General features: G+C 37.5%; 2 long non-coding RNA genes across 2 annotated transcripts in view; one reads left to right on the top strand and one right to left on the bottom strand.

The window, feature by feature from the left end:
* Positions 1 to 16,439, top strand: part of LOC138701128 (uncharacterized) — a 449,457-nt gene that overhangs the window by 334,863 nt on the left and 98,155 nt on the right. The gene's annotated exons all lie outside the window — the stretch shown is intronic.
* LOC138701129 (uncharacterized) overlaps positions 1 to 16,439 on the bottom strand; it is a 173,636-nt gene that overhangs the window by 103,043 nt on the left and 54,154 nt on the right. Inside the window, exon 2 of the long non-coding RNA XR_011332457.1 lies at positions 5,799 to 5,823. This is a non-coding gene — a long non-coding RNA (uncharacterized lncRNA). The remainder of the gene's footprint in view (positions 1 to 5,798; positions 5,824 to 16,439) is intronic.

Here is a 16,439-nt window from a genome sequence, read left to right as displayed (position 1 = left end):
TCCTACAGAATAGGGGAGAGTCGGGTAGTATCGGACATCGGGTAGTATCGGACAGTGCGTTTCTTTCATTTACCACCATATGGTAGTACCTGAATGACATGGTTACGTTTCTCTATGCGACATCACAGAAACGTAACCATGTCAATCAGGTACTATCACCTTGTGGTAGATGAAAGAAACTCACTGTCCGATATTACCCGATGTCCGATACTACCCGACTCTCCCCTAATATCTCATCAAATATTAATTGTTAATATTACAGATATTATTCTGTAGGACAAATTAATAAATCTACAATATACTGACATAAAAAAGCTTAAGTGCCAATATCATTGAAAATTAGTTTTCACAAAAAAGTCTATGTCCCTGACTCACTCCACTAAGAAAAATGATAAGTTCCATTGTAATTTTATTTAACCCCTAGCTGCTCCCGTAGATGTGTAAAAGTATGATATTACATTACTAGTCGCACAAACAAGCTCTGTTTTCTGCGGTTTGTCTCTTTGGCACTTAAGCCTTGTTTATGTCCTGTCTTCAATTAGGATTCTTTACGCACAAATTCCAAGATTATTTATTTACATTTAATAGCTGCCTACTGCTTTAGACATAACATAACATTAACTTACATATGGAAAATGGCAATAATAAAGCCTTTACCGAAAACCAGTTCTCCTTCTACACTGAACGAGTAATAAATATCCTCCCCACTCTATCGAAAGCTCTAGAAAAAATCATACATCGACAGCTGACCGACTATCTGAACGAAAATAAACTTTTAGATAGACTTCAATCTGGGTTCAGAGCAGGTCACAGCACTGCTACGGCCTTACTTAATGTAAATGAAGACATTCAAAATGCAATGGATAGAGGAAAGGGGACAGCTCTATGCCTCTTCGATCTGAGTAATGCTTTTAATTCTGTGGATATCGAATTGCTGTTACAAGCAAACATTCTGATGGGGGCAGATAAAAAAGTTTTTTTTTTCTTCCACCATGTTAATAATGTCAAAAGAAGTGCTTTTACAAATTTTGGCCACTCGACCGCAATTACGAGGACAGTAAAAAAACAAATTCGCTAGGCGCCGTTAACAGAAAGAAAACACAATTTCGTTGGAAAAATTTATTGGAACACATACAGCAATTGTTGAGCTATTTTCTAACATATTCCCCACCGGAATTGAGACATTTGTCATATCATGGGATCGACAGCGAGATGCAGATGGCTATCAAACGCTGGTTCCGATCCTAGGCAGCTGACTTCTACGAAACAAGGATACAAAAATTGATCGCATGGTATGACAAAAGTCTCAATTACAGTGGATAATATGTTGACAAATAGCGCAACAATTGCTGTATCTGTTTTAATAAATCTTTCCATGCAATTGTGCTTTTTTCTGTAAACGGCCACAGAGAAAATCACTTTCTGGACGGCCTCGTAATTGCGGTCGAGTGGCCAAAATTTGTACAAGCACTTCTTTTGACATTATTAACATGGTGGAAGAAAAAAATTCAACTTTTTTATCTCCCCCCCCCCATCAGAATGTTTGCTTGTTAGCCAAACTAAAGACCCTACATCTTTCCGCCAGTACTATGAGCTGGATAGAATCACACCTGCCTGGCCGCCGACAAGGAGTCTCTGACGGCAATCGGTCTTCTTCTTGGCGATCCACAAAAGGGGGGATTCAACAGGGCTCAGTCCTCGCTTCGCTACTCTTTTCAATATATATATATATATATATATATATATATATATATATATATATATATATATATATAACTGACGTGTCAACGAACATAGTACATTGTCGTTACCATCTATATGCTGATGATCTCCAACTCTATGTAGCGTACTTCTCCGACCTGATACATGAAATGATTCTATCCACAAATTAAACAGCGATTTTATTTCAGTCTCAACATGGACTTAAGACCTAATGCACCTAAGACGCAGCCCATAATCATCGGAACCAAAAGACTGCTGAACACTTTGAATGATGTATGACTTCAGGCTTTCCCGGCGTTTGATGTAGAATAACTCTTCTCGGGTTCTCAGCCAGGTGAGTTGGAGATTTGCTTCCAAGCTTTCGAGGGAATGAAGATGGCAGAGCTAGCCGTCGAAAGCTTGGAAGCAAATCTCCAACTCACCTGGCTGAGAACCCGAGAAGAGTTATTCTACTTTGAATGATAGTCAAATTCCGGTCATTATGCTTAGTAATATTGAAATTCCTTACTCACCTATTGTTAAAAATCTAGGAATATATTTTGATAACGAATTAGTGTCCCGACTGCCATCATAGCGAGACAGCAAAGTCGAAATCGGGAGTGTCCCAAGAAAATTGGGACTAGTAGCAGCCATAAGTTCAGAAAAACCACTAACGGAGATTGATACTGTAAAGTATCGCCAGATTATGAAATACATTAAAGGTGATATGTTACAGTTGTATGAACACTAATAAGTACAATAAGTTTATTGAAGATGTTAGTCTCCTTTAAGTCAAGCAAGAGCACGGTTCGAACAACTGAACCACATCGTCGTTGTAATTAGTCACTGAAGATGGAGAAGCATCTCCGAAACATGTCTAACATCTTCAATAAACTTATTGTACTTATTAGTGTTCATACAACTGTAACATATCACCTTTAATGTATTTCATAAAAATCAATGAACACGTATTATTGACCTAACATGTGTGTTTTATCATTAAACTAGCCGTACCCGTGCGCTCCGCTGCACCTGTTAGAAATAAATATAAAATAATTACATAATTAAAATAGGACGTTTGATCCAGGAACAATCGTGTTTGATAGAAGGATAAATCGTTTAATATGTTACTTAATTTAAATTGTATTTAAATAATTAAAATGCGATCATTTTGGTCCAGAGAGCAATCATTTGGTGCAATGATAATTCCTTTAACATGTTTCTTAATATTGTTATTACATGCAACCATAGTTTAATGAAGATTGACATAATATATCATTTAGTTTTAATGTGTATACTTTATATTACTTGCTATATGTTTCAGAAGTTACTGTAATAATATTGTAGAATTATGTCCATCTAGAGAAACTACGCTTTCCAATGGTGAAATAATAATAAACAATTAATTAGCTTTCGATATTACTTCATACAAACACAGAAACATTCTCTGTAGGCTATGTTTAATAGCTTTCGACTGTTGTCCAAGGCCCCTTACAGATGAAGTCATTTGTTTTTATTTCAGTACAGCGCCTTAGATGTGCGTTGTTATTGTAATTTTAAAACTCATTTATCTCATTAAATATCAGTCCTATCAAAATTTTGTGTAGAATAAAACTTATCGGAAATTATTTTTAAAGAAACTTTTGTTACGTAACATTTTTCATTAAAATCAATAATAAGCGAGATATTTCAATTTATTTAATTCAAGCCCCCTTATAACCCCCCTTTTAAATAAAGTATTTTGAATGCTATATAGCCTAAAATCTAAGTTACAACGAACTTAATTTATATTCCAATTTTCATATAAATCGGTTCAGCCATTATCGCGTGAAAAGGTAACAAACATCCAGACTGACAGACAAAAATTTCAAAAAAGCGATTTTCGGTTTCAGGATGGTTAATTATACATGTTAACACCAATTATTTTTGGAAAATCGAAAATTACCAGAAACATTTTGGCTACAGATTTATTATTATGTCGCCAGATTGTTAGTACAAACAAACAAAAACCCACGCAGTTTTCTTTGCCGGGCTTAAGGGCAAACAACTTAACGGGGAAAACTCAATTCGCTGCCTGTTAAAAGCAAACTTCGTGGCTCGGTAAGGATGCCGATAACTTAGATTTGACTCGCTATATATATAAAAAAGCTGAGTAGAACTTAATTAGCGTTCTTCGCTTACATTCTTATGAGCATATTCCAATAATCTTCCGTCTGTTAGAGTAAATTGGCATTGCGTCTTGAACTCTACAAATAATAAAAGAAACACACCGTCATTTTTCTGGTAGTGTGACAGCTGAGAAAAGAAGAATGCGACCGATTCTCTATTGCGTGTTTGCTAATACTACTGCGCAACTTTTTTCGCCGGCTTAAAATGATCGTCCCTGCTATAGCAACTGTCACACTTCAGTTCAGGTGTGCATGTTAGGGCCGTGCCGCTGTGTTTGTTTCTTGGCTTAACGCCCGTCGTATTCGGACCGCATAGTAAATCGCGAATTGCACAGTAACTATAGCAACGCTTTTAAAACCCTGGGGCTAGTCACTGCAAAGCTCAAGCTCCTTTCAAAACGCATTTAATTACAGTTTGACTCAATTGATAGCCATGCCGCCTGTTTTCTCATGATGCTCTGGGTCGTATCCAGCTTCTAATCATACAGCGGATATTAATGTAAGTTGAAAGCGGCGACACAGATTAGATTGTTAAGTTTTAGTCTGTTACAGTAAAAAATCTCAGTTGATAGAGCAACTGGCTATGGACTGGAAGGTCCTGGGTTCAATTCCGGGCGATTTCGAAAAAATCGAAAAAGAGAGGAGAATTGGGAGGACAAATTTAAAAGGTACGCAAAACGCGTCCTTGCAAGGGGTTGAGGGCTGTAAGAAACTAAATATGTGAGCTCCAAGCCTGTTGGCCACTAGTCTCACTCCGGGTTACGCTGCTCCACTGAAGGAGCTCTAGAAAATTTTGAAGGGGAAAACCGAAAATGGACGTAACCTCTTAGGTACCACATACGCGAGGGAGACGGAAATGTGATCAAACTGATCACGGGACGGGACGAGGAGGAGATGGCTGGTGTAGATCTGCACATTGAAATGAACTGTCATTTCGCAGTGCAGGAGGAGTTGAGAAGACTCTGTCGTCTGTTGTTTCGGGTGATGACGGGATTTTTAATATCGAAACTTCCAGAACGGCCCCGAGGTTCATTCAGCCTCCTATCATGTTGAGTACCAGGCCCTTATCAGAGGTAAAAAGCGATCGGAGCGTGTGTCAACCACACGATCGCTTTCTAGTGCCGAGGTAATGAAAACGTGTTTCACCTTCATCTCCCCTTTACTCTATCCTGGCTTCTAAAGGCGTTAAACATCAACTTACTTTTATCATTATCCTTAAGGGACTCTTCCAAACCCCTCGTAAAATCATTCACTGTTTTGAACCATAAAAAAGGTAATATGGAAAATATAGCTGCCAATACGATCTGCATGATATGAAAATATCGTAAAACCTGCAGGCTACTTAAAGGACATTTTTCAGATATGCTTAATCTTATAATTTTTCAAATGAGCTAGGTGAATAAGCCATATGTAATATAAACATTATGTCTTCGGACTTTCATGTCATACTGGATCTCTAATTTCAAAGAGGGTGGAGAATTCTTTGCAAGTGTTCAAATGACAGTTTTAACCGTAACTCATAGAAAGTTCTTACACCAGTACTATGGAACATAACAGCTCGCATTATTTTTTTTTTCGTGTTACATTTTCTGTTGTCACGGATGTTTTTGTAGTTCACTTGTTTTATAATATATGCAAGAGATAGTAAATATCAATATCTTAAAAACAGTATACTTTGCATACTTCTGTAAAACTTTTCTGTATATATTTCAACTAGACTGTGACTGTAATTAAGACTCTATAATATTATTAAGACCTTTTTTTTTTACATGTTCCATATTCTAGCTGTGAATCGATGTACGAATACCATGGAACGTAAATAAATAAAGTACAATACAATAGTATTTACCCGTGTGCAAACTTCCAAAACGTGTTTCGACCAGATGTCTCCCTTGTTAGTAAAAAGAAGAGTCAGGCGCTCAGACTCACCTCCATGAACTTGACTCCGCACAATCTGCAAACATAAAAAGAAACAATTAGCTAAAGTATATGCTCTAGTTTCCAAAGATTTTCAGTTTAACAATACCTGCAACTAATTTGCAATGGTTTACTAATCGCTCGCAAATTACTTCACAGCTTCATTCGTACACAATAAAATGAAATTAGGCCTACATAGTATGACTGGGAAGTGATTGTGGTCCTTAGTCATCCCTACAGAGGACACGTTTGCAGAATAGTACTTCATGGAGAGGGTACAGGGCTATGTTCATTAGAATCAAATATATGCCGGGCTGCTTTCAGGCAATTTTTTTTCTCATTTTTCAAAAACCTTAACAACCATCTTCCCTTGAGCACCAATTAATAATCTTTTATTTCATACTTGTAGCAAATTAATTGTGATTTTTAAGCTAAAAATAAAGTCAGTGAAATTTTATTTTATCTATGATTGCAAAAGTGTTATACGATGTTTGCAAGAGAGCTATAAGCTCGTGTGAACATATTTATCTTTCATTGCCTCTCGTTTTGTACTATGTTGAAAGTAACATTACCAACCATTTAAGAAATATATTCGATACAGTAATAATAGCCTATATACATAATGAACAAAACCTCGCTATACCGCTATGTGGTAATTTTTCTATCGGTGACTCTGCTACTACATACCGGTTGCGGGAACAACTCAACATCGTTTCACTCTAAGGGCACAGTTTCCAAAAAACGACATCAATTATGAAGTGTGGCGGTATAGCGAAGCTTTACTCATCCTGTAGTATTGCTTAGAATATCTCAAAAAGCATGAATGTCCTTTTCCAGTCATTGTCTAAATAATGTTATTGTCCTTATAAAACAAATCAGAGAAATATAATTTAAACTTTCTTTTATAAACTTCACAAAAACTATTGCAATGCGATAAGAAAAAATCGATACACGCTCCCAGCACTCATGATAGCACAAATGGTCCGATATTTTCCAATTCGTACCCAAATTCGAACCTCACCAAGTCCAATTTTGGAAGTTTCCATAAAAATGTCGATATGGAGGCAAATATTCTCGTGATGTCTCCATTTCCCCTACAGCATTCCATTATTTATCCAGGGTTTCGTTATCACCGCAATTAACTGTGCAGGAAAAACTACATTTCAGTGCTTCGAGCCACATTTTTAAAATACCATCACCTTGAAATCACGTCGAGTAAAGTCCTACGGAACAAGAAACAGCATGAATTCTTGAAATTATCGTTGACGCATGAGTGGTATTTGCTTATCGCCTACTTACCCGTTTATGTATGACATTTTGTCTTGAATTGTTGCACACATTCTATTCAGACGCAAGTTAACTTCATTTAATCAAGCGATAAAATGTGCTCACATAATATGTTAATGTAACTCTGAAATTTATAGTGCGCAGTTGAGTACATATTTTATTTATTTAAAAGAAACTGTGATTAGAATCATCACGCCACTTAACCAACAGAGACAGGCTTCTTGCACGCAATTTCTAATCTAGTTCAGTAAATCCAGTTCCAGGTCCTTGGCAGGCACTAGTATTTCCTTTATAAAATCACAGCATTTCCTTTTGAACTTTTTTATATCCATAGTATTATAAAAGTAACTAACATATTACTGTTAAACTATTTTATTTTTTTTTTCCACGATAGTGCGTTTCTTCGCCGTTACAGCAAACAGCCGCCACTATTGGAAGTTGATTTTACTGAATTCAGAGTTGCCAACTTAAATAAATGTTGAAATACAGTACAGTATTACAAATAAATGCTAGGGTTGTAATTAAAACTACTTCTGCCATCTACCGATATACAGTATATGATAAACTTCTTGCTGTTCATAGTCTAACGTAGATTTAAAAAGAAATATGTTACGACAGAATAATACAGAATGACAATGATAAAGCAATAATAATAATAATAATATAATAATAAAAAATAAAACCATAAATATACAACTAAATAGCTGGATTAGTACAAATTACGGATATATTATTTATGTAGTAAAATCCCCTTTATTTTGAGTTAAAATAAAATAATGTAATTAAATAAATTATCAAAAAGATAAAAAAGGACAATAAGTTAACCCTAGGTTCGAACCTGGGTCCAATTACACCACAGGCTTCCACTTTACCAATACGCTTAAAGAGAACCACGTAGTAAAACTGTTGAATTAAGAGTTATGAATGCTTTCATTTTACTGCCTTTTATGTTTTATTTTAAACAAAAATGTGTTTTATGCCAGATAGAGGAAATATATTCATGTGACCAGACATATTCTATCAAAGATCGTTCCTCGTATTATTTAATTTCTAATTAATATTATTTTATTTCAGTAGCAATATGCCCGCACCTACAACGTTATTTGATGGTAAAGTTTCTACGTTGGCCAGACTGCTTATCAGTCATCTGTTCATAGTGTGATGTACATACTGTATAAATTAAGATTAAAAATATTATTTTCGAAATATACTATCGTGCAAAAAATACTATACAATACACGTTTCTACTCGCTCTACTCGTTTTCCAAACTTTTCCTCGATTTTGTAAAAAGCACTTCCCAGTCTTGTATCAAATACTATTATCGACGCTTTCAACTGTAAAGGATTTTCAACGTTGAAATTTGACGTAGGAGAGAAATAGTCGACTAATTTTGCCTGAAGTACCGTAGCTGGCACTGCAACGTAGAGAAACTAATTCATATGAAGTCAGAAAAACAGACAAAGAGGGCACTTGGGTCAAAAAACTTTACCGTCTTTTGCATGAGAAGATCAGTTTTACGTGCTGCAACAATTAAGGCCCATCCACAATGAAAATTAAACATAAACACAGAAGTTTGCGGTCAGGTTACCAGAATGATTCACATAAACATTTACATTAACATTGCCGTTAGACGTTAACATGAAAGTTTGCAAACTCAAAACTTTCATGTTTATGCTTACGTGATTTGGAAACAACACACAATCGTGAGCGATGAAGTATACGACAGAATATGAGGAAATGTGGCTGTTATGTTTCCATGGTTACAAAGTATCTTTGTGGTTGTGTTTATATTCCCATCGTGAATGAGGGTATGACTTTTTGATTTTACCGTAAAGTTTACATTTTTAAGTTAACGTTTACGTTATGTTTAACTTTCATTGTGAATGGACTTTAAACTGTATGTTACCACATGCCTCTCTGAGACAGTTATGCGTAGAGGTTCAAGATATTTCACTCACATCGCGACGTCAATTAGACTCGGAGAGAATACAAGATTTGCCGACCTTGATAATCGATATACCTCCATGCATACTGTTTACATAGGCGCCGGAAGTAGGGGCGGAGAGCGAGGGGAAGCAGCGCCAGGATATAAGTAAATATACTCTTGTAATCTTTAAGTTTCTATCAGGGAAGAACAGTTTGTGGAACTTTCCGAGGAATTTAACTATAATTATCACCAGACAGCGGATTTTCGGTCCCACTCAGTGACCTCCCTGCAATTGACATAGGCCTACACCTAACGTTCAATGTCGGGACCAAAAATCCGCTGTCTGTTATCACTACCATCACCATCAGCATCACCACTACATCGTCATCATCAGCGGTCATCGGTGAGATACAGGGTTGAGCGGGACTCGTGTTCCTAATTGCGTTAGGACGTGTGTTCGAATTCCTTGATTACCGTGGTTGAGATTTTTCCGAGGTTTCCCTTAGCTATAAAGCAAACCTCCGTACTATTCTCGCTAAAATACCATTCTCAAATGCGTCCATGTACATAGCTCAAATGGTACCGCAATTGGTTACGGACTGGAAGGTCCTGGATTCAATACCGGATGGTGGCGGGATTTTTCTCGTTACCAAAACCTCCCAGAACGGCCTCGAGGTTCACTTATTGTCATGTCAAATAGGATACGGCATCTTTGCCGAGAGTAAAAGGTCTTCGGAGTAACAGCATATCTGACAATGAAACGAGCGAGCCCGGGTTCAAATCCTGGTTGGGACAAGTTACATTTTGTTTTTCCGGGGTTTTCCCTCAATCTAATAAAAGCAAATGCTGGGAAACTTTCGGATCTGGACCCTGGACTCATTTCGCTGGCATTATTACCTTCATTTCATTCACACGCTATGTAATCTCAGCAGTTGAGAAAACGTCGTAAAATAACCAATTAAAAAAAAAAGGCGGTAGAAGCGTGGTACTGACTAAACCACCTCATTAGTGCCGAGATCAATAAAGTATGGAGGTCTATCTCCACGCCTCCGATGCTCCTTCATGACCTATAGAGAGGGATGTCTTTACTTTCAGAATCGTTAAATAAGGACTAAAACGTAATTAAAACCTAATATCAATGTACCCGTTCAATTCATCATTGGTTTACAATACAGTGGCATTCTCTGTTAACATGTGGTGGTGGTGGTGGTGGTGGTGGTGGTGGTGGTGGTGGTTGTTGTTGTTGAACAGAAAATTTAATCAGCAGTGGTTTTGAACTTTCCCTCGAAAATTAAATCGACGTATGTTTCCTCAAAATCGTGTCCGCTGCACATATTCGAAGTGAACACACTGTATAATCTGTATTAAAGTTCAAGTCTAATAGTTATCTCTTAACGTCTATAAGAATGAGGGCGCCAATGACTCAAATGGTAGCGAAAGTGTTGAATTTCTTTTAAAATATGTTATATGCTGCCGTAGTCGGTATTTACTAGACCTAAAGGCTATTATTGTCCCGCGCCGTGGCGTCGTGCTCTAAGGCCTAGGACTCGCGTTAGGGAATGCGCGCTGGTTCGAGTCCTCATGGGGGAAGAAATTTTCTCATGAAATTTCGGCCAGTGTATGGGACTGGTGCCCACCCAGCATCGTGATGCACTTGGGGAGCTACGACAGATAGCGAAATCCGGTTGCGAATACCAGCTATAACGGCTGGGGGGATCATCGTGCTAACCATATGATACCTCCATTCTGGTTGGATGATCGTCCACCTCTGCTTCGGCATGTGGGCGTGAGGCCAGCAGCCGGCTGGTCGGTCTAGGCCCTTCACAGGCTGTAGCGCGACGGATTATTATTAAAGGCTATTATTATGCCACCACAACTCTGACATTAACACTGTGTTTGACCACTACTTAATCCAATTCAGATTCTCAGTATTTGAACTCGGGGTCCCTTAGGTGGATAGGTCACATATTGTGACATCCTCATAATCTTAATAAACTTGAAATGTATCTTTAAATATCGCAATATAATGAGAAACAACCCAAGTCCATCAGGAAAACATCAATTCTTGGTCAGGAAAGTACCCAAGACCGCTACGTTTAATCCAAGCGGGGTGGATGCGTTTCATCAGAAAACAGGGGCAAGTTATTAATCCGAGGCGATCACGATGATCACCATTATCTCGTGTGTCATCATAATGATGGCGGCCGGCGGAGGCGGCAGTGCTGCGAGAGATCGACCACACCCACGCGACGTTGCCAGATGGCTTCGCGGATCAATGTGGCGAGGGTGGGTCGCCTCAGCTTCCTCCCCCGTTATTGCTTCTGTACACAGTGGCTGGTTATTAAACCAACACATTACGGGTTAACTGCGGCTCCTGTTTGCATTTAAAACAGGGATGGCGAGAAAAACAAGTGAAAACAGAGCAGCGAAGTGTGTCATTCTTAACGCACTTCCAGAATCAAATACCGAAATTAGCTACACGCATAGTGCACGGTTAACAGTGTGAACACGATTTTAATATTCTAAATATGTTTTATGCAAATTTTTACGTCTTAATGCATTTTAGTTAACTTTATTTCTTTTTTTTTTTTCCGAAAGCGAATTACAAAAGTTGAATTGATGATACCTACCAAGACTAGGCCTATATGCGGGCGTGCTATAGGCTACTTAAGAGGGTAAACAGTAATATTTTATGATGAAACATGAGTGGAACGGAGAAAAATTCTCTCCGGCACCGGGATTTGAACCCGGGTTTTCAGCTCTACATGCTGATGCTCTATCCACTAAGCCACAACGGATTCCCATCCCGATTTCGGATCGAATCCTCTCAGTTTAAGTTCCACCTCTTGGGTTCCCTTGGAACTTAAACTGAGACGATTCGATCCGACATAGGGATGGGAATCCGTTGTGGCTTAGTGGATAGAGCGTGGAACTTAAACTGAGAGGATTTGATCCGACATCGGGATGGGAAACCGGTGTGGCTTAGTGGATAGAGCATCAGCACGTAGAGCTGAAAACCCGGGTTCAAATCCCGGTGCCTGAGAGAATTTTTCTGCGTTCCACTCCTCTTTCATCATATGATGACGCAGAATATCTGCACGGAAATATCATATGTACTTCGGTACATCATAATAATAGGCTATGTATAATAATATATAAGTAATATTTTTAGTCTATCTTACCATAATTACAGAATATTTTATACATACATATATACATACATAAGTGTTCTGTCCATGGGCATGTCCTTCACTGCAAACCCAACATTCTTCAATCTTTCCTATTTTCTCCCTTCCTCTTAGTCTCCGAATATGATCCACATATCTTAATGTGGTCTATCATCTGCTATCTTCTTCTGCCCCGAACTCTTCTCCCGTTCACCATTTCTTCTAGTGCATCCTTCAGTAGGCAGTTTCTTCTCAGCCAGTGACCCAACGAACTCCTTTTTCTCTTTCTGGTCAATTACAGCATCATTCTTTCTTCACTCACTCCTTCCAATACATTTCTTATTCTGTCTGTCCATTTCACACACTCCATTCTTCTCCATACCCACTTTTTAAATGCTTCTATTCGTTTGTTTTCACTTCGTCGTAATGTCCATGTTTCTGCCCCATACAATGCCACACTGCACACAAAGCACTTCACTAGTTTGTTCCTTAGTTCTCTTTCCAGAGGTCCGCAAGTATTACTATTATTATCGCCTTCCTATCCGGGGTTTTAGGCCAAGAGGCCTGTTTCGTTCTCATACCATCTTTTTTAAGTAATATACATCGTATATGATAAGGAAACTTAAGAGAAGAGTATAAAAAATGGGGTGTGAATATAAATTATAAGAACACTGAATGTCTAGGCCCAGCCTTGAAGATGAATGATGAAGAAAAACTAGAGATTGAAAACGAAATTAATATGGTCAAATTTAAATATTTGGAGTTAATTAAGAAACTGATGGGAAGAGTGTAGTTGAAACTGAAAAAAAATAAAAATAAAAAATAAGTGGAGGAAGGAGTATGATTGCAGCGTTGAACTAAGTTCTTTGGAGTAGGAACATATTAAATAAAACAAAAACCCTAATTTATAAGTCATTGGTACGAAGTGTTATGTTATGGGGTGCAGAATCTTGTAATTAGACAGAAAACACGAAACCAAATAACTGGCTGCTCAAGTGGGCTTTTGGCGGAGAGCAGCGACAAAAACAAGGGGAAAAATTTGAAATAAAAGAATTAGAGAAGTTGTGGAGGTAGAAAAAACGTTGTTGAAGTAATTGAAGAAAAAATTTTTAAATGATTTGGACACGTGAAGAGGATGGAAAATGGAAGAATACCGATGATGATACTGGAATGAACTGCGAAGGGAAGGATAAAAAAGATAAAAACCAAGAGAAAAATGGATAGATGGCGTCAGAAAGAGTATGACTAAACCCCATTTCAGTTTGGTTGATAGGCCTTTCCCCTCTACTCACACTCTCTACCATCAGTGAATGGGAAATGCTTCTGTCCATTTCACAAACATTCGACTAATTGACTTTCAACACAGTGACAAATTTAATTATTTAACATTTATACCAGTAATCTTTATTTCGGAAGTCTACACTAAGCGTTTGTATTTAAGTTTCATTGCTGTTAAAATCAACTGGCACATTAAAAAGCTACTGGCAGCAGAAGATAAATGTTTTCTTCACCGCTAGTTGCTTCTCTACGGCATACAGAATGGGACAGTCTGCACTGTGTCGTTCCCCTCTAAATGCATACTAGAAGCTAACATTCCTTCATTTAATTAATTAGTTGAAAATATTGTGTGAACGGCACTAAAATATACCCAAACATGTAATTATCAAACATCTGTATGGCTATATTTTATTATTTACTTAGTACTTTATTTTCTCGGGTGTCCTGCTTGGGGGGTGCAGGTATAAGAGGTAACAGCTACCATCTCTGTCGCTGACGGACTAGGTGCAAGTAGACGGGGAAAGAAATGCCTTCGCATCCTCTCAACTTGTATGAAATGTCGTTTAGAAGAGGTCTTCCTGAAGAGAATGCTGAAGATCGAGATTTATGGAGGAGCAAAAATTCTTTGGGATAATGATAACTACCATATTGTAGGGGGGGGGGGAAATATTACATACGTGTATTATAACTTAGCCTACTTACGGCTTTTAAGGAACCCAGAGGTTCATTGCCGCCCTCACATAAGCCCGCCATCGGTCTCTATCCTGTGCAAGATTAATCCAGTCTCTCTATCATCATATCCCCCCTCCCTCAAGTCCATTTTAATATTATCCTCCCAGCTACTGATTTTCTTTTTCTTTCATCTTCCTTCTCTTCTTGCAACTTGCCAAATTCTTCTCCATTTCAATCTTCTCTTGCTCTTTCACTGCTCCTATTTCTTCTTCTCTTGTTCACCTCCTCGTCTTTTATTATGTCTGTTCCTTTTTTTTTTTTTTTCTTCACTCTCATCATATTTCAATACACTTCCTTCTTCTTTTCATTATCATCTTTCACTGCTCCTTTTCCGCTTTCTCATAATTTTCAATACACTTCCCGTTCACTTCTTCTCTTCATTCTTATATTTCCCTAGTCCTGCTCCTTTTCTTCATTCTCGTCGGCCTGGGTGGCACAGTCAATAGATTTACTGCCATGTAAAAGAACTCCTGCAGGACAAAATTCCAGCATATCTGCGACGTTGATATAACCTCAGCAGTTGCGAGCGTCTTTAAATAAAACGTAATTTAAAATTTTCTTCAATCATAATTCAACACACCTACTCCTTCTCTTCTTCACTTCATCGTTTCATCTTTCACTGCTCCTGCTACCGATCCTTCAACGAAAGTAACTCAAAGTCTGAAATTATTTTGACTTTAATAAGACAGACAATATTACACTGAAATATTTTCTCCTTTCCCCAGACTTGTGGTGGCGCTTACACTTGCCACTGTATTCCATAATTCGTTTCATATAAAAAGTAAGAGATCTTTAGAAAAACGGCAACCGGCAGCGAATTCAGGACAGACAAACATAGGACGCTGTTAAAAATATCTGTTTACTGGGGCGAGTGAAGCTATTAAAGTGGGCCGTCTGGAGCCCGCGGGCCGCAGTCTGCATGCTATTGGTAAGCGTCTCACGTCCCACCGGCCGACTGCGTGGCGTGGCTTGGCGGGATGGATGTCTGCCCGCAGTTACCCTCCTTACCGGCTGCCTAGCTAGCTGGCTGCTTCGAAGCGCTAGCTTACATGGCTCTCAATCCTGGCTCATTCCTATCGTCTGAGATTTCGCTGTATTCCAGGCGTTTTAGAATTTTCTGTTCAGACTCTATAAATCAGTAGGCATTTCATTAAATTAATTTGTTTTCAGATTGCTTCTCCCCCCTGCACATTCAGAATATTTACAAAATAAACTGTATAAAACTCTATGTGAACTTGACATCATGTTACCATGGAGACAGAAATGCTTCGTAACTTTCAATTATTTTGAAATATTACAACACTTCCGGTAAACAGTTTCCTTTTCAGAATTATTACTCAAAATACATAAATGAAATTATTTGCTATGCAGACTAATAAGAAATACTTAGTTTTCTGAATTTCACATAAAAACATTATAACCACAGTACAGTATGACATTTTGCTCCATTTACAAACCTTACGGCTTAAGTAGTTGTATGAAATTTATTTCATTTTCTCACAAATTTCACGTTCTAAGTTCGATAAGCTCATTGTAACAGGATATTAAAGAAAGAAAGACTCGCATGATTTTTTTTTCTGAAATTCTATGATAAGCGCTGCTAAATGGGATGTATGTGGTTTTCTTTTTCTTTTCTTTTTTTCTTTTGCACGAGTGTATTTTTCTCGTACTCTTTTATTCCAAATAAAACTGCACGATTGTATTTTGCATGCAGAATATAAAAGGCTAATTTGTTTCTTAAATAATTAATGTTTTAAGAGGGCTTTGCGTGATGTTGCCAAAGGTTTTCTTACGATGCAATTCATCGCAGTATAATTTTTATAAGTTTTATTAGCTGTTATTTTTATTGGTTTTATAATATCTATCAATTTAAGTTGTTCGAAATCTTGGTTTCTAGAAGTTCAACGTATACCGCATACGTCTTCTTCTACAGTTACTTTTTAGACAATGAAATCATATATAAAGAAAATATAAACTACCTTTATGTTGGCTTTTATTTTCAAATTTTATGTACAGTTGTAGAACAGTCTTACACTTTACGACTGAAAACGTCACTTCAATTTAAATTAGTTTACTTAAGGAGACACTCAACTTAAAAATTGCAGAAAAAGTGTCATAGAAATGAAAAATGAAATTTCTACACTAATTTACGTGACAGAACTTAATCAATACGCAGAATTCTTCCCCTATTCATTGAGAAGTCACAGTCAAATGCACAAAGCCAAAAAAATAAAAAATGATAATTAAAAGTGATATTTCAA

This window comes from Periplaneta americana, chromosome 6, assembly GCF_040183065.1.
Source record: "Periplaneta americana isolate PAMFEO1 chromosome 6, P.americana_PAMFEO1_priV1, whole genome shotgun sequence".
NCBI classification, from domain to species: Eukaryota; Metazoa; Arthropoda; class Insecta; order Blattodea; family Blattidae; genus Periplaneta; species Periplaneta americana.
This window is presented reverse-complemented; position numbering and strand designations above follow the sequence as displayed.